General features: G+C 43.4%; 1 non-coding gene and 1 pseudogene across 1 annotated transcript; both read left to right on the top strand.

Annotated features, from left to right (window-relative positions):
• The first annotated feature begins 1,443 nt into the window (after positions 1-1,443).
• LOC148454584 (5S ribosomal RNA) lies at positions 1,444-1,562 on the top strand. Its single transcript, XR_015874800.1, has one exon. It is a non-coding gene; the product is annotated as a 5S ribosomal RNA (ribosomal RNA).
• Positions 1,563-1,802: 240 nt separating this feature from the next.
• On the top strand, positions 1,803-1,921 carry LOC148454583 (5S ribosomal RNA; annotated as a pseudogene).
• The last annotated feature ends 18,090 nt before the right edge of the window (positions 1,922-20,011 follow it).

The raw sequence follows: 20,011 nt of genomic DNA, 5'->3' as shown, positions 1-20,011 counted from the left end.
ACTGTATGTAAAAGTTATGTGTATATATATATATATATATATATATATATATATATATATTGAACCCCAAGGAGAGAGGGATTTTCAACATATCGAAGCATTCTTTAACAAAATCTGAAATTTCCCACTTGAGCAAAGGACTAACATTTGCGCCTTCCAACAATGTGAACATATTTGAAACATTCATTGACTTGAATAAATTTAACTCTTAAAAGACATTTCCTAAGAAAAGATAATGCTGTCATCAAAAACTTCAATGAAAATGAGTCAAGATCAGGACTTAAAGCTAAATCTAAATATTATCCACTGGAATCTAAAAGTAACCATCTGAATGTTTTTTTATGAATTGGTTAAAAAGGACATATGTGAGGAGGATCCAAAATCAATAGTTGGACAAAACCTAAAGAATAAAGAGAAAGAGGCACTGAAGAACCTGCAAAAGAACAATAATATTGTCATAAAACAAGCTGACAAAGGGGGGGGAATAGTCATTATGGATAGGCCCCAATATATAAGGAAGCATCCAGGCTTTTAGGAGACATCAATTCTTATACCTTATTGGACAATGATCCCCTTGAGACCTATGTGGATGAACTAAGGAAACTTCTGGTATATGGATTACATAATGCCATGATCACAAAAGAATAATTTAAATTTCTCCTACAGACTAATCCCACTACCCCCATATTTTACTTTCTCCCCAAAATACATAAATGCATGGAGAATCCACCTGGAAGACCTATTATTGCAAGGATAGATTCTCTAACCTCACATCTGTCTGAATATGCGGATATATTCCTGTGGAAGTATGTTAAGGAGCTTCAATCCTATTTGAAAAACACCACCAATGCACCACAGATTATAAATGATATAAAGTGGAAGGAATCGTATTTTTGAGTAACAATAGATGTCCAATCTCTATATACATGCATTGAACATTGTAAAGGGATTAACGCATGCAGATACTTTTTCGAAATGGATTCTTCTATAAGTACTCCACGCAAGGAATTTTTATGTGATATTATGACTTTTATCCTGGATCACAATTATTTTAAATTTTTAGATACATTTTATCAACAAATCTGTGGTACAGTGATGGGGACTACCTTTGCCCCTAGCTTTGCCAATCTTTTTATGGGATGTTGGGAGCAAAGCTACATCTATGAAAATAACCCTTTTAAAGAGAACATCAAAATATATAAACAATACATAGATGATATCTTGATAATATGGGATGGGTCAGAAGATGAATTTCAATTGATTTTAGATCATATTTCTAACAACAATGTGAATCTTAAATTTATGTCAAACATAAATGCTATCTCCATTGAATTCAAATTGGACACCATGACTCCACGGGGATTCAATGACAACTATGAAATTGCTCCCTTCTTATAACAAGAAAATTACATGATTGGGGAGTTTTTTATGTGTCCAATTGTCACCTACAGTCATACCTAGGTGTGAGCACCCAATCTCATCTGATCTTGGAAGCTAAGCACCTTAGGGCCTGGTTAGTACTGGGATGGGAGACCTCCTGGGAAGACTAGGTATTGTAGTTTTTAGGGGATGCACTTGTACAACTCTATAATAATATGTGACACATCGAATGACCCTGGAGCTATATCTGAAGAATCGTTGAAGAATGTTTACCCAAAATGACTCTGACTAATGCTTCAAGTCTAAAATGGATTACATAATCCAAGAAAGAAGAACAATTCCATGAAGTGATGACATGATCGTTGATGTTAACAAGGAAGTGATTGAGAGGATGGAGTAGCATCTTTGTGTGTCCTATTGTTATCTACAGTCATACCTTGGTGGATGTGCCCAATCTTGTCTGATCTTGGAAGCTAAGCACATTTGGGCCTGGCTAGTACTGGGATGGGAGACCCCCAGGGAAGACCAGGTACTGTAGTCAGATATGGGACACACTGATGCAACTCCTTATTAAGATGCGACACACCAAATGACCCTGGAAGCTACACCTGAAGAACCATTGAAGAACTGTCATTCAGAATGATTCAGACTATTGCTTTGATCTCCTGAAATGGACCACACAATCCTAGAAAGAAGATAAAATCTAAGTAGTAATGATACGCCATGTTGAACACAAACTTTATTCCTCCTGAGATATATCCACCCCCTTTGTTACCTTCTATATATTCATCATGTACTAGAGTAGTTGTCTATGGCATATACAGGCATCTAAATTTAAGTCTAGACAAAAAAATATGTTTAGATACACCAAATTGGATGAGGATGATAAGACTACTAAATTCGGTGTCATATATAAGAAAAGTACTATAATGTCTGATCTCCAGTACATGATCTTATTTAGACATGACTATATTAACACCTCTTCTATTATGTCATATAGGAATCACTATATTCACAATGATACATTAAGAAGATTTATCTCCATATTCTCATCATAAAAGGGCTTCATATCATTGCTGAAAGATGGCTGCCACTTTAACTAGATCGCGAGTACCAAGATGGCCACGGGTGTAACCAGGATTATGAGCACCAAGATGGCCACGGATGTTTCGATTACAAGGAGTACTAAGATGGCCACTGTAGCTGACTGATGGCAGAAGGGAACCAAACAGAATAGACGCACTACCTGATATGACGGGCAGAAGTGATGTGATGCCGGGCTCTGAACAAGGATGGAAGTGAGCAGGTCCCACAGGTGGAGCTGGGACTCCAACTAATTCCACACACAGGAAACAGAGATGACGCAATACCCATGAAATGGGCGGAAGTGACGTGACGTAATGCCAGGCCGCGTGAAGGGCAGAAGTGAGGTTAATTCAGGCCCCACTTGTACCTTAAACTCGGGACTATGTGGACAATAATATATCTATAATAACACAACAACCATATGTATAGTTAACTAACTAAAATAGAGACCAATATGTTATTATCTTGAGAGAATTTGTTTAGATTTAAAAACACATGGCAAACAGGAAGTGATGTCATAGTTGTCTACAATTAGTGCTTGTTTGTCCCCAGTAAGGGGGTATATATACCAAATACTGCACAGGAGCTGTATATCCCTTGAAGAAGTCCAATACAAGGACAAACACGGCTGCTCCTGCTTTTTACCTTCTCTCATGAACATACCAGTTTTATGATCAGATAAGCTAATTTCATTCTTATTTACTTGTATCTTTTAAATTATTTTTACTCCTGTACTTGCACATTATTTTATGTTGGTTGTATACTATCCCTTTTTATATGGGGATAGTTTGTTTATTGTTTTAAAAATAAATTTGTTTTATATATTTTATATACTAAACACCTTTTGCACATATTTATTATATACAGATATATATGAATTTATTTGCGTATTAAGATTTCACATATTCATGCATTGTGTTATTACTTCTTGAAATATGGCGATTATTTAGTCATTTTGGAGAGCTTATTATTATATTTATTCACTTGACACTTTCTATTTTGCACTTTCTTTGTCTAATTTTATACAAGTCGATATACTAATAGGGAAAAAGGGTTAGGGAATAGGAGATTGCACCAAGACTGTTATCCGTGCAAGATTACCCTGATTATCATCAATATACATCTCAGAATTATTTCACATACAGGGGTGCAACTCAGGGATATATCAATGTTATACTCAAAACAGGAAAAAGAAAAAAGAATCCCCATACGAGTGTACAAAAGTCTTGCAGTAATAAACATAAAATATAACTTTTAATAATGACTCTAATAACCACCTCAGTGGTGAAATATAAAAACACAACAAAATATACAAATAGAAATAAAGAATAAAGAGTTTAAAATACTTAATTAGTGCTCAGTCTTTAAGTCTTCAATCAATCACTATATAGTGTGCTGTTATTTATGTATAATATTCTAATGAAATCAAAGTGTCACATGGATACATAGGCAATATGAGTTGGGCTCAACAAAATATATCCAATATACAGGCATGCGCCTTTAATTCTCAAAAATTAGTGGAGTATATGAATGCCACCGTGTCCTTTTGATATCACATAGAGAATCCCTTAAAATTAATTTAGTATAAATGCTTATAACGTTGGTCTCAATGTGTTATATCTAATCTGTATCAATAGAGCTTTATACCATCTAATTGATCGTTAAGCACACTGTCCTTGCTGGCTATATCATCAAGCCATAAGCCTGCAATTGCACATATTAGGTGGATGAGTGCATCATGGGCATAATAAATATATCCCTTTTTCTGTTCGCATATCATCCAATATAAAGATGTAAAGCATCCACTCAAGTCTAAGCCAGCTACAGCCCTTTAGAATTGATGTTAGGCTCCAGCTTGCTAAATAGCGGTGGGCGGCTGTCAGCTGTATCCCGCACTGACTCTGCAGCGTCGTGCGGCTCACAGCTCCGCTTGTGCCAGCCACTAGGGATAATCAGCGGGACACAGTGTAATCTCTCTGTTATACAATCAACTCATATGTAACATACAGCATTATTCAATGACGCCTAAAGGCGTTTGTTGTGCCAGTTTAAAAATGTCATTGAATAATGCTGTTTGTTACATATGAGTTGATTGTATAACAGAGAGATTACACCGTGTCCTCCTGATTATACCTAGCGGCTGACACAAGCAGAGCTGTGAGCCACACAACGCTGTAGAGTCAGGCTACAAAATTCAATCCATCTTTGGAACACCCGCTGACACAGGAATGCTTAACTGAGTAAGCACTAACAAGAATAGCTGTTCCGCAAGATCCCGCGAGGATTCGCTCAATTCAGGGACTGGCTCCATATGGACCTAGTCTCCCCATCATAAGGTGGGTAGAGCGGCCGGCCGCGGCGATCGATAGTCGGCGACCACGTGATCATTTGTGATCATGGTTCGGTGGTCTCGCCGCATCTGGTGAATCAACGGGACTTATAGAGAGTGTGTAACTTGGCACACACTCCAACGTAGGCAGAGAGATTGTGTACCTGAAAGAACCTATCACACAAGGATTAACATCGACAGCAAGAAGAAGGGTAAGTTGTCAGACCGGAGGGCACGCGACGCCGCCCCTCTAGAGCGCAACCCCCCCAAGAAATTAATTCCATCTGCACTGTATGTTATTAATTTTTTTTTCCTATATTTAAAGGACATTGTTCACTATTTTATCCCCCCCATTTTTTCTATGTTCATTTGACCATATACTGCTATACACTACCCATTCCCTGTACCATATCCTGCATACATTACTCCTCAAATTAGAGAGCACTGTGACTTCTCAATTGATTTGTTGTAGTATTTACCAGATCCATTAAAACCACCTAACTATTATCCCTGTGTGCTTAGTATTATTAGATCTACATATACATATTGATTGTCACATTAGGCACCTATAGAATTACACAAACTAGCGCAGGCACTATAACTATATATATCATTGTAGGAGATCTGGAATTATCTCCATAGCGCCAGCAGCTACCATTATCCTATACCAACCAACAAGCGCAGGTTTCGTTGGAGAGAGGTGGAGGTTGGAGGTGGAGAGATCGGAAGCCAGACTGAAAAGGATCAAGGAGGGAGTGGGAGGAAAGAAAGGTGGTAAGGTGTTTGTAAACAACACGCTCAAGGAGCTTGGAGGCAAAAGGGAGGAGAGAGATGGGACGGTAGTTGGAGAGAGTGTTGGGATCAAGGGTAGGTTTTTTAGGAATGGGGGAGACTATCGCATGTTTGAATGCAGAAGGGACAGTGCCAGGGAGAGATTGAGGAGGTGGGCAAGATGGGAACAGGCACAAGGAGAGAGGTAGCGGAGGAGATGTGAAGGGATAGGGTCAAGGTAGAGGTAGAAAGGGGGGAGGACTGGATGAGAGCCATGACTTCCTCTCCAGATACAGGGGAGAAGGCTGTCAGAGTCGGTGAAATGGATGGAGATGGGTGATCAGGGAAAGAAGGAGGTGTAGAGCAGGGGGACTGGTGGGAAGTGATGTCCTGACGTATGGAATCAATTTTGGATGCAAAGTAGGTAGCAAAGTCAATGACAGTGAGTGAGGAGGGGAGGCGGGGAGGGAGTGGACAGAGGAGGGAGTTGAAGGTGGTGAAGAGACGCTGGGGATTTGAGGACTGGGAGGAAATGAGGTTCTTGAAATAGGACTGTTTAGATAGGGAAAGGGCAACACTGTAGGATGAGAGCATAAATTGTTAGAGCTACAATATTTAGTATTCATTACAGTTATATAATAACAAGTAACGGAGTTAGCTAGGATATATAATAGAATTATTGGAAATTGTAGCATGAAACAATTCACCATATTGCTGTCTGGTAGTTTAGCTCATTGTATTTATATAAATTGAATTTGCTATACATTTTGTATTATACTCACTTATTTATGTTTGTTCAATTTATAAAGTATATTGTATTGACCAGATACTAATGAGTTAAGAAGTCAGGTGTTTTAAATACAAATAATGATTACATTGAAATGTTAGTATAAAAGATAGTCAGGGTGGCACTAGGGCACACCCATTTCAAAGTCCTTTTGTTTTACGAAACACGATTGGGCGGCAATATATGGACACACGCTCATCTCTATTAGCTTTCATTGTGAGGCTTGGAACACACGCCGATCCAGCATGGTTTCTGAATTGCAAGCAGTGGGGCTGATTCAGATGTTTGCCCCCTGCACATGTGCCACCTCCGGCATGTGCATGCGCAAGACCCGTCCAGCGACGGGCGCTCCGTCGCTACGAGTCTCGCACCAAAACGGGGCGGCTGTCGATTGTAATTGACAGCTAGCCCCGTTTTATAGGCGGGCAGGGGGGGTGGCTACACAACCGGTGGCATTCCCGAAGGATGTCAGTGGTGAGCTTCCTGCTCTATTTAGAGCAGGAAGCTCACCGGGGCTTGCGGGAACGAGACCCTACCACAAGGGTCTCGTCGCAAGCCCCGATGGTCGTGACCATCATGACCATCATCTGGCCACTCGCAAAAGCTGTGGGTGGTCACCCACAGCTTAGTGAGCGGCCAGGAGGCTGAAACACAAAAAAAAAGGCACCCTGATTGAGAGCGAGCGCTCTGAAAGAGCGTCCGGCTGGGCCACAGTCCCCGGCATAATATGTGAGCCAAGCTATCATTCTATCTTCCTGCTACATGCTCCTTCCTCCCCATCTACCCCATCTGTGTCGAACCTGTTTGTCTTCCCCTCCCTTTTAGAATGTAAGCTCTTATGACCAGGGCCCTCTACCCTCTTGTGCTTCTCCCTACTTTAGTTTCATCTACTTCTTACTCACCACTAGGGCACCTAACACTTGGTTGCTTATGCTCTGTTGCTTATCTGGGTGTTATGGTCGCTAATGTAGCAATATATATTATCCATGTCCTGGTCCTGTATTTTATTGTTCTGTAAGTCGCTTGTCTACAATTTGTTTATGTACTTTGTAAGGCGCTGCGGAACACTTGTGGTGCCATATAAATAAATGATAATAATAATAATAATAATAATAATAAAGTGGTCTGTTACAGGAGTGAGGTTACCATACTCAGCTTGCTTCAGCTGATGGTCCCCCGGAGAATGATCTGGTCCGGAATGGTGGTGATGGATCTCAGGACACTGGCATTAAGACAGGCTGGTCCATGCAGATTGTTTTTTACTTAAATGTACGTGATTATATGCTTTTTACTATATAACGTTTAACAGCTCCTTATTCTTTTTCCTAGAATACTTCAATTCAGGCTTGGTTGAGTCTCACATTAAGGAGACTGCACTTTTGATGTGGTTCCAAATGGACATATGGGACTGCGAATATTATTATAGGACACAAGTGGGCACACTGCACAATTACCATCTATTCCTTTGGGTATCTGTATGTAAATATATATATATATATAGTGATAACTTGGGGTAATTAGTTTGGTAGATTGGTGTCAGTGGTGCAGTGATTAGGTGCAAAATTAGAGTCCACACATGGCATTTCAGTAAAAGTAAATGAAAATGGTGCTTTACTGCCACATAGAAATCAGGAAACAAAAATAGAAAATAACAAACAACCTAGCGCTCTTTTAGGGCACTAACTCACTTCTTGAACCCTCTCTACAGAAGCAGATAGTCTGCATGAAAGTCTCTCACAGTCTCTGAGATTGGTGTACCTTCCTGTCACATACAGGACTGGGCACTGGCCTCCTGGCCTGTTATAGCTTTCTTAGCTTGTTGGCTGCCGTCTCTCACAGGGACAGTGTCAGAGGTACAGCATAGGGATCTCCCTGCCTCCTTGCAGATATGAGCCTGACCACCTGGTCTGCTTCACTCTGACTGCAGCCCCACCTGGACTGTCTGACTGTCCACCAGCAGCCTCACCAGGGCTCTGGTGATCTGGCAGCCCTTCCCACAATGCTTTTCTACTCTGTGTGGGTGGACCTCCCCTGACCTTCACAAAATCTGCTGCTCACCAGCACCATCTCTGGTGATACTGACACAATATATATATACTATATATATATATGTATATATTATATATATATATATATATATATATATATATATTAGGGATGTGCAGGCTCGGATAGGTTTTGTATATTCATCTGCAAACATCATCATTCCTGGACAAAAGTCCATGGAAGATGATGTTTGTCCATGAAAGATGATGTTTTGCCTCTTTCTAAGACCCGATTTTTGGCGGGAAAAATCTGAACTTGGCTGGAAAATTTGAACCTATCCAAGCCTGCACATCCCTAATGTGTATATATATATAGACAAATGGATATCAGAGGCACTCGGAGACTGTAAACAAGTATTAATGTGATCCCTCACATTACACCAATGTTTTGGGGCTCACACGCCCCTTTGTCAAGGTAGATAGAATAGGAAAGAAAGAACAAACCGCTTACCTTATACCAAGAGAAACCCACCAAGTGCGTGTGACTGGACGCCACCCGAGACTCCACATGACGCAGCTGGAGTTTCGCACTGAAGACGGCATTGCGCAGTGATTCACTGGTTGCCAAGGCAACCGGGATGCCTGCACTAAGACGCGGTATGTCGTCTTGTTGTGAAAAAGAGAAAGAAGCCAGATAAATGAACTTAAGCAAATGGAGTAAAAAATACATAAAATGTGAAATACATGTCATAACTAGGGGTGTGCATCGGCCACTTTTCGCGTTTTGTGTTTTGGTTTTGGACCTGGATCTTTCTTTGTGTTTTGGATCTGGATTGGTTTTGCCAAAACCACCCTTCCGTGTTTTGAGTTCTGGGTTTTGTGTTTTGGATCTGTACTTTTTTTAAAAAAAGCATAAAAACAGCTAAAATCACAGAATTTGTGGGTTTTTCTGCTCCTATGCTATTATTAACCTCAATAACCTTCATTTCCACTCATTTCCAGTCTATTCTGAACACTGAACACCTCACAATAGTGTTTGTATGTCCAAAAGGTTGCACCGAGGTAGCTAGATGACTATGCTAACCGACATGAGTGGGCGGCACAAACACGTGGCCCATCTAGGAGTGACACTGCAGTGGCAGACAGGATGGCAGTTTGAAAAACTAAGCCCCAAACAGTACATAATGCAAAGAAAATAAAGATGTGCAAGATGGAATTGTCCTTGGGCCCTCCCACCCACCCTTATGTTGTATAAACAGGACATGCACACTTTAACAAACCAATCATTTCAGCGCCAGGGTCTGCCACACGACTGTGGCTGAAATGATTGGTTCGTTTGGGCCCCCACAAAACAAGCTGGCAATTAATCTGTCCCTGCACAAACTGGCTCTACGGAGGCAAGATATCATCCTCATCCTCCTCATCCACCGATTCCTCACCCTCTTCAGTGTTGTGTACGTCCTCATACTCACAGACTATTAACTCATCCCCGCTGGAATCCACCACCACAGGTCCCTCTGTACGTTCTGGAGGCTGGTCTCCCTGGAAGAGTTGGTAATTAATTTTTATGAACATCATCTTCTCCACATTTTGTGGAAGCAGACTCCTACGCCTTTCGCTGACAAGGTTCCCGGCTGCACTAAACACTCTTTCGGAGTACACACTGGAGGGGGGGCAACTCAGGTAAAATAGAGCCAGTTTGTACAGGGGCCTCCAAATTGCCTCTTCTTCCTGCCAGTACAGGTACGGACTGTCTGACATGCCTACTTGGATGCTGTCACCGATGTAATCCTCCACCATTCTGTCAATGGTGACAGTATCATATGTAGTGACAGTAGACATGTCAGAAATTGTTGCCAGGTCCTTCAGTCCGGACCAGATGTCCAAACTTGGTCCTGCCTGCCCTGCATCACCGCCAGCGGGTTGCTTAGGATACCTAAGTTTTTTCCTGGCAGCCCCAGTTGCGGGAGAAAATGAAGAAGGAGCTGTTGACGTGTCATGTTCCACTTCAGTTGACAGTGTTTTCACCAGCAGGTCTTTGCACCTCTGCAGGCTTGTGTCGGCCGGAAAGAGAGACACCACATAGGCTTTAAACCTAGGATCGAGCACGGTGGCCAAAATGTAGTGGTCTGATTTCAACAGATTGACCACCCTGGAATCCTGGCAAAAGCGAATGAAGGGCTTCATCCACAAGTCCCACATGCCGAGCGGAATCGCTCCGTCTTAGCTCCTCCTTCACTTTCTCCAGCTGCTTCTGCAAAAGCCTGATGAGGGGAATGACCTGACTCAAGCTGGCAGTGTCTGAACTAACTTCACATGTGGCAAGTTTGAAGGGTTGGAGAACTTGCACAACATGGAAATCATTCTCCACTGCGCTTGAGTCAGGTGCATACCCCCTCCTTTGCCTATGTCATAGGAGGATGTAAAGGCTTGAATGGCCTTTTGCTGCTCCTCCATCCTCTGAAGCATATAGAGGGTTGAGTTCACAACCTCTTGCTTCAGGTGATGGCGGGGCAGGTTCAAGAGTGTTTGCTGGTGCTCCAGTCTTCGGCACGCAGTCGCTGAATGTCGAAAGTGGCCAGAAATTTTTTGGGCCACCCAAAGCGTCTCCTGCACGCCCCTGTCACTTTTCAGAAAATGTCACTGTTGTACTTCAACAGTGACATCTTCAATTTGCATATCAGCAAGTGGACTGTGGGTGCTCCTTTCAGCACTTGCAGGGGGCATGCAGATGGTGGAAAGAGCCACCTGTTCCCGTCCAGTGCTGGGAAGGTCAGGCATCGCAACCACCACCACACTTGGACTCTCCTTGGGGATTTGTGATATCTTCTTAGAACGCACAGTTCTTTGCTGTGCTTTTGCCAGCTTAACTCGTTTGATTTTTTTAGCGGGAGGAGGGCTTCCATCGTCATGTGAAGCTGAACTGCTAGTCATGAACATAGGGAAAGACCTTAGCCGTTCTTTGCCACTTCGTGTCATAAATGGCATATTGGCAAGTTTACGTTTCTCTTCAGATGATTTAAATGTTTTTTTTAAGGTCATTTTCCTGAACTTTGTCATTTGGGATTGTATGTGCTCTCTACTATGACATTGCACATCGGCCTTGGCAGACGACGTTGATGGCATGATATCGTCTATGTCATGACTAGTGGCAGCAGCTTCAGCACTAGGAGGAAGTGGTTCTTGATCTTTCCCTATTTTATTTTTATCGGAGAAAGTTTCGTCCTCCTACGCCTTTCGCTGACAAGGTTCCCGGCTGCACTAAACACTCTTTCGGAGTACACACTGGAGGGGGGGCAACTCAGGTAAAATAGAGCCAGTTTGTACAGGGGCCTCCAAATTGCCTCTTCTTCCTGCCAGTACATGTATGGACTGTCTGACATGCCTACTTGGATGCTGTCACCGATGTAATCCTTTAACAGACAGACGCACGCTTGTCGCTGCTGCTTTGAGGATCTAGGTGCGGCTACAGCCCACACAATTCACAAAGACAGAAAAAAAAAGAATATTTTATTTTTTGTGGAGCGCACTTTGAGGGTTATACCACCCTTTAACAGACAGACGCACGCTTGTCACTGCTGCTTTGAGGATGCAGGTGCGGCTACTGCGCATACATTTCACACACAAACACAGAAAAAAAGAAGATTATTTTAGTTTGGTTGGAGCGCACTTTGGGGGTTACACCACCCTTTAACAGACAGATGCATGCTTGTCGTTGCTGCTTTGAGGATGCAGGTGGAATCTAGATGGGACTTGAAACCGGGGACACACTACCTCCATCAATTGTCTAAATCCCACTGCACTAATGGCGGATACCGGATGCACGTCTAACACCAACATAGCAGTCAAGGCCTCAGTTATACATTTTGCTTCAGGATGACTGCTGTCGTACTTCATCCTCCTCGCTAAGGACTGTTGGAGGGTCAATTGTTTAGTAAAAGTAGTGGTGTTCCTACTTTCTCTCTGGGATGATGAACAACTCCCAGCAGCAGCAACAGCAATAGGAGGAAATGGTTCTTGACCTTTCCCTATTTTATTTTTATCGGAGAAAGTCTGGTGCTCCATTTATGTTATATTGATATATACGTGCGGCTAAGGCGCACACAAACACAGAAAATAATTTTTTATTTTTGTTGGAGACTAGTGCACTTTGTGGGTTACACCACCCTTTAAGAAATGAGCCAGCCAGCCCTTTACTTATGGGACACAGGCGCACGCTTGGCGCTGCTCCTTTGTTGATGCACGTGCAGCCACAGTGCACACAATTCACAAACACAGAAAATATTTTTTTATTTTGTTTGGAGTGCCCTTTAGGGGTTACAGCACCCTTTAACCGACAAGCCAGCTGGCCCTTTACTTATGGGACACAGGCGCATGCTTGGCGCTGCTCCTTTGTTGATGCACATGCAGCCACAGTGCACACAATTCACAAACACAGAAAATATTTTTTTATTTTGTTTGGAGTGCCCTTTGGGGGTTACAGCACCCTTTAATGGACAAGCCAGCTGGCCCTTTACCTATGACACAGGCGCACGCTTGGCGCTACTTTGTTGATGCACGTGCGGCTACTGCGCACACAATTCACAAACACAAAAAAATATTTTTTTTTTTTTGTTTGGAGTGTACTTTGGAGGTTACAGCACCCTTTAACGGTCAAGCCAGCCGGCCCTTTACTTATGACACAGGCGCACACTTGGCACTACTTTGTTGATGCACATGCTGCTACTGCGCACACAATTCACAAACACAAAAAAAAATATATATATTTCTTTTTTTTGGAGTGCACTTTGGGGGTTACAGCACCCTTTAACTGTCAAGCCAGCCGGCCCTTTACCTATGACACAGGCGCACGCTTGGTGCTACTTTGTTGATGCACGTGCGGCTACTGCGCACACAATTCACAAACACAAAAAATATTTTTTTTTCTTTTTCTTGGAGCGCACTTTGGGGGTTACAGCACCCTTTAATGGACAAGCCAGCCGGCCTTTTACTTATGGGCCACAGGCGCATGCTTGGCACTACTTTGTTGATGCAGGTGCGGCTACTGTGCACACAATTCACAAACACAGAAAAAAAAATTTTTTTGCACTTGGGGGGAGCACCCCTGATGGACAGAGCACCCCCTGGACAACACTACAGCACCCCTTTAGGACTGGGACACTGCACATGACTTTGGAGTGGACACAGCCCCTATGGACAACTGACTGCACAACACAGTCCAGCCAGCCCCTATTTACTTTGGAGGAGTGGACACAGCCCATATGGACAACAGCAGCACATCACAGCACAACACAGCCAGCCCCTATGGACTTTGGAGGAGTGGACACAGTCCCTATGGACAACAGCAGCACAGCACAGCCCCATAAGTAAAGGGCCGGCTGGCTTGTCCGTTAAAGGGTGCTGTAACCCCCAAAGTACACTCCAAACAAAAAAAAAATATTTTATGTGTTTGTGAATTGTGTGCACTGTAGCCGCACGTGCATCAACAAAGTAGTGCCAAACGTGCGCCTGTGTCATAAGTAAAGGGCCATCTGGCTTGACCGTTAATGGGTGCTGTAACCCCCAAAGTGCACTCCAAACAAAATAAAAAATATTTTCTGTGTTTGTGAATTGTGTGCACTGTGGCTGCATGTACATCAACAAAGGAGCAGTGCCAAGCGTGCGCCTGTGTCCCATTAGTAAAGGGCCGGCTGGCTTGTCCATTAAAGGGTGCTGTAACCCCCAAAGTACACTCCAAACAAAATAAAAAAATATTTTCTGTGTTTGTGAATTGTGTGCACTGTGGCTGCACGTTCATCAACAAAGGAGCAGCGCCAAGTGTGCGCCTGTGTCCCATTTGTAAAAGGCCGGCTGGCTTGTCCATTAAAGGGTGCTGTAACCCCCAAAGTACACTCCAAACAAAAAAATATATATTTTCTGTGTTTGTGAATTGTGTGTAATGTAGCTGCACATGCATCAACAAAGTAGTGCCAAGCGTGCGCCTGTGTCCCATTAGTAAAGGGCCGGCTGGCTTGTCCGTTAAAGGGTGCTGTAACCCCCAAAGTACACTCCAAACAAAATAAAAAAATATTTTCTGTGTTTGTGAATTTTGTCTACTGTGGCTGCACGTGCATCAACAAAGGAGCAGCACCAAGCGTGCGCCTGTGTCCCATTAGTAAAGGGCTGGCTGGCTTGTCCATTATAGGGTGCTTGTCCATTATAGGGTGCTGTAACCCCGAAAGTACACTCCAAACAAAATAAAAAAATATTTTCTGTGTTTGTGAATTGTGTGCACTGTAGCCGCACATGCATCAACAAAGTAGTGCCAAGCATGCGCCTGTGTCGTAAGTAAAGGACCGTCTGGCTTGACCATTAAAGGGTGCTGTAACCCCCAAAGTACACTCCAAACAAAAAAATATATATTTTCTGTGTTTGTGAATTGTGTGTAATGTAGCTGCACGTGCATCAACAAAGTAGTGCCAAGCGTGTGCCTGTGTCATAAGTAAAGGGCCTTCTGGCTTGACCGTTAAAGGGTGCTGTAACCCTCAAAGTACACTCCAAACAAAATAAAAATATTTTCTGTGTTTGTGAATTGTGTGTACTGTGGCTGCACGTGCATCAACAAAGGAGCAGCGCCAAGCGTGCGCCTGTGTCCCATTAGTAAAGGGCCGGCTGGCTTGTCCGTTAAAGGGTGCTGTAACCCCCAAAGTACACTCCAAACAAAATAAAGAAATATTTTCTGTGTTTGTGAATTGTGTGCACTGTGGCTGCACGTGCATCAACAAAGGAGCAGCGCCAAGCGTGCACCTGTGTCCCATAAGTAAAGGGCTGGCTGGCTTCTCCGTTAAAGGGTGCTGTAACCCCCAAAGTACACTCCAAACAAAATAAAAAAATATTTTCTGTGTTTGTGAATTGTGTGCACTGTGGCTGCACGTGCATCAACAAAGGAGCAGCGCCAAGCGTGCGCCTGTGTCCCATAAGTAAAGGGCTGGCTGGCTTGTCCATTAAAGGGTGCTGTAACCCCCAAAGTACACTCCAAACAAAATAAAAAAATATTTTCTGTGTTTGTGAATTGTGTGCACTGTGGCTGCACGTGCATCAACAAAGGAGCAGCGCCAAGTGTGCGCCGGTGTCCCATAAGTAAAGAGCTGGCTGGTTTGTCTGTTAAAGGGTGCTGTAATCCCCAAAGTACACTCCAAACAAAATAAAAAAATATTTTCTGTGTTTGTGAATTGTGTGCACTGTGGCTGCACGTGCATCAACAAAGGAGCAGCGCCAAGCGTGCGCCTGTGTCCCATTAGTAAAGGGCTGGCTGGCTTGTCCATTATAGGGTGCTGTAACCCCGAAAGTACTCTCCAAACAAAATAAAAAAATATTTTCTGTGTTTGTGAATTGTGTGCACTGTAGCAGCACATGCATCAACAAAGTAGTGCCAAGCATGCGCCTGTGTCGTAAGTAAAGGACCATCTGGCTTGACCATTAAAGGGTGCTGTAACCCCCAAAGTGCACTCCAAACAAAATAAAAAATATTTTCTGTGTTTGTGAATTGTGTGCACTGTGGCTGCACGTGCATCAACAAAGGAGCAGCGCAAAGCATGTGCCTGTGTCCCATAAGTAAAGGGCTGGCTGGCTTGTCCATTAAACGGTGTTATAACCCCCAAAGTACACTCCAAACAAAAAAATATATATTTTCTGTGTTTGTGAATTGTGTGCACTGTAGCTGCACGTGCATCAACAAAGTAGTGCCAAGCGTGCGCCTGTGTCGTAAGTAAAGGGCCGGCTGGCTTGACCGTTAAAGGGTGCTGTAACCCCCAAAGTGCACTCCAAACAAAATAAAAAATATTTTCTGTATTTGTGAATTGTGTGCACTGTGACTGCACGTGCATCAACAAAGGAGCAGCACCAAGCGTGCGCCTGTGTCCCATTAGTAAAGGGCCGGCTGGCTTGTCCATTAAAGGGTGCTGTAACCCCCAAAGTATACTCCAAACAAAAAAAATATATATTTTCTGTGTTTGTGAATTGTGTGCACTGTAGCCGCACGTGCATCAACAAAGTAGTGCCAAGCGTGCGCCTGTGTCATAAGTAAATGGCCGGCTGGCTTGACCGTTAAAGGATGCTGTAACCCCCAAAGTACACTCCAAACAAAATAAAAAAATATTTTCTGTGTTTGTGAATTGTGTGCACTGTGGCTGCACCTGCATCAACAAAGGAGCAGCGCCAAGCGTGCGCCTGTGTCCCATAAGTAAAGGGCCGGCTGTCATGAAATTAAAGGGTGCTGTAACCCCCAAAGTACACTCCAAACAAAATAAAAAAATATTTTCTGTGTTTGTGAATTGTGTGCACTGTGGCTGCACGTTCATCAACAAAGGAGCAGCGCCAAGTGTGCGCCTGTGTCCCATTAGTAAAAGGCCGGCTGGCTTGTCCATTAAAGGGTGCTGTAACCCCCAAAGTACACTCCAAACAAAAAAATATATATTTTCTGTGTTTGTGAATTGTGTGTAATGTAGCTGCACATGCATCAACAAAGTAGTGCCAAGCGTACGCCTGTGTCCCATTAGTAAAGGGCCAGCTGGCTTGTCCGTTAAAGGGTGCTGTAACCCCCAAAGTACACTCCAAACAAAATAAAAAAATATTTTCTGTGTTTGTGAATTTTGTCTACTGTGGCTGCACGTGCATCAACAAAGGAGCAGCACCAAGCGTGCGCCTGTGTCCCATTAGTAAAGGGCTGGCTGGCTTGTCCATTATAGGGTGCTTGTCCATTATAGGGTGCTGTAACCCCGAAAGTACACTCCAAACAAAATAAAAAAATATTTTCTGTGTTTGTGAATTGTGTGCACTGTAGCCGCACATGCATCAACAAAGTAGTGCCAAGCATGCGCCTGTGTCATAAGTAAAGGACCGTCTGGCTTGACCATTAAAGGGTGCTGTAACCCCCAAAGTACACTTCAAACAAAAAAAAATATATTTTCTGTGTTTGTGAATTGTGTGTAATGTAGCTGCACGTGCATCAACAAAGTAGTGCCAAGCGTGTGCCTGTGTCATAAGTAAAGGGCCTTCTGGTTTGACCGTTAAAGGGTGCTGTAACCCCCAAAGTACACTCCAAACAAAATAAAAATATTTTCTGTGTTTGTGAATTGTGTGTACTGTGGCTGCACGTGCATCAACAAAGGAGCAGCGCCAAGCGTGCGCCTGTGTCCCATTAGTAAAGGGCCAGCTGGCTTGTCCGTTAAAGGGTGCTGTAACCCCCAAAGTACACTCCAAACAAAATAAAAAAATATTTTCTGTGTTTGTGAATTGTGTGCACTGTGGCTGCACGTGCATCAACAAAGGAGCAGCGCCAAGCGTGCGCCTGTGTCCCATAAGTAAAGGGCTGGCTGGCTTCTCCGTTAAAGGGTGCTGTAACCCCCAAAGTACACTCCAAACAAAATAAAAAAATATTTTCTGTGTTTGTGAATTGTGTGCACTGTGGCTGCACGTGCAACAACAAAGGAGCAGCGCCAAGCGTGCGCCTGTGTCCCATTAGTAAAGGGCCAGCTGGCTTGTCCATTAAAGGGTGCTGTAACCCCCAAAGTACACTCCAAACAAAATAAAAAAATATTTTCTGTGTTTGTGAATTGTGTCTACTGTGGCTGCACGTGCATCAACAAAGTAGCAGCGCCAAGCGTGCGCCTGTGTCCCATTAGTAAAGGGCTGGCTGGCTTGTCCATTATAGGGTGCTGTAACCCCGAAAGTACTCTCCAAACAAAATAAAAAAATATTTTCTGTGTTTGTGAATTGTGTGCACTGTAGCCGCACATGCATCAACAAAGTAGTGCCAAGCATGCGCCTGTGTCGTAAGTAAAGGACCGTCTGGCTTGACCATTAAAGGGTGCTGTAACCCCCAAAGTGCACTCCAAACAAAATAAAAAATATTTTCTGTGTTTGTGAATTGTGTGCACTGTGGCTGCACGTGCATCAACAAAGGAGCAGCGCAAAGCATGTGCCTGTGTCCCATAAGTAAAGGGCTGGCTGGCTTGTCCATTAAACGGTGTTATAACCCCCAAAGTACACTCCAAACAAAAAAATATATATTTTCTGTGTTTGTGAATTGTGTGCACTGTAGCTGCACGTGCATCAACAAAGTAGTGCCAAGCGTGCGCCTGTGTCATAAGTAAAGGGCCGGCTGGCTTGACCGTTAAAGGGTGCTGTAACCCCCAAAGTGCACTCCAAACAAAATAAAAAATATTTTCTGTATTTGTGAATTGTGTGCACTGTGACTGCACGTGCATCAACAAAGGAGCAGCACCAAGCGTGCGCCTGTGTCCCATTAGTAAAGGGCCGGCTGGCTTGTCCATTAAAGGGTGCTGTAACCCCCAAAGTATACTCCAAACAAAAAAAATATATATTTTCTGTGTTTGTGAATTGTGTGCACTGTAGCCGCACGTGCATCAACAAAGTAGTGCCAAGCGTGCGCCTGTGTCATAAGTAAATGGCCGGCTGGCTTGACCGTTAAAGGATGCTGTAACCCCCAAAGTACACTCCAAACAAAATAAAAAAATATTTTCTGTGTTTGTGAATTGTGTGCACTGTGGCTGCACCTGCATCAACAAAGGAGCAGCGCCAAGCGTGCGCCTGTGTCCCATAAGTAAAGGGCCGGCTGTCATGAAATTAAAGGGTGCTGTAACCCTCAAAGTACACTCCAAACAAAATAAAAAAATATTTTCTGTGTTTGTGAATTGTGTGCACTGTGGCTGCACGTGCATCAACAAAGGAGCAGCGCCAAACGTGCACCTGTGTCCCATAAGTAAGGAGCCGGCTGGCTCATGTCTTAAAGGGTGATGTAACCCACAAAGTGCACTACTCTCCAGCAAAAATAAAAAAATATTTTCTGTGTTTGTGTTCGCCTTAGCCGCACGTATATATCAAATCAATATAACATAAATGGAGGACGAAACTTTCTCCGATAAAAATAAAATAGGGAAAGATCAAGAACCACTTCCTCCTAGTGCTGAAGCTGCTGCCACTAGTCATGACATAGACGATATCATGCCATCAACGTCGTCTGCCAAGGCCGATGCCCAATGTCATAGTAGAGAGCACATACAATCCCAAATGACAAAGTTCAGGAAAATGACCTTAAAAAAAACATTTAAATCATCTGAAGAGAAACGTAAACTTGCCAATATGCCATTTATGACACGAAGTGGCAAAGAACGGCTAAGGTCTTTCCCTATGTTCATGACTAGCAGTTCAGCTTCACATGACGATGGAAGCCCTCCTCCCGCTAAAAAAATCAAATGAGTTAAGCTGGCAAAAGCACAGCAAAGAACTGTGCGTTCTAAGAAGATATCACAAATCCCCAAGGAGAGTCCAAGTGTGGTGGTGGTGGTTGCGATGCCTGACCTTCCCAGCACTGGACGGGAACATGTGGCTCTTTCCACCATTTGCATGCCCCCTGCAAGTGCTGAAAGGAGCACCCACAGTCCACTTGCTGATATGCAAATTGAAGATGTCACTGTTGAAGTACAACAGGATGAGGATACTGGTGTACCTGGCGCTGAGGAGGAAGTTGGCGAGGAGGATTCTGATGGTAATGTGGTTTGTTTAAATCAGGCTCCGGGGGAGACAGTTGTTGTCCGTGGGATGAAAAAGCCCATCATGGTCATGCCTGGGCAGAAGACCAAACATTCCACCTCTTTGGTCTGGCAATATTTC

The sequence above is a fragment of the Taudactylus pleione genome, unplaced genomic scaffold (genome assembly GCF_031769625.1).
Source record: "Taudactylus pleione unplaced genomic scaffold, aTauple2 ptg000977l, whole genome shotgun sequence".
NCBI lineage: Eukaryota > Metazoa > Chordata > Amphibia > Anura > Myobatrachidae > Taudactylus > Taudactylus pleione.
This window is presented reverse-complemented; position numbering and strand designations above follow the sequence as displayed.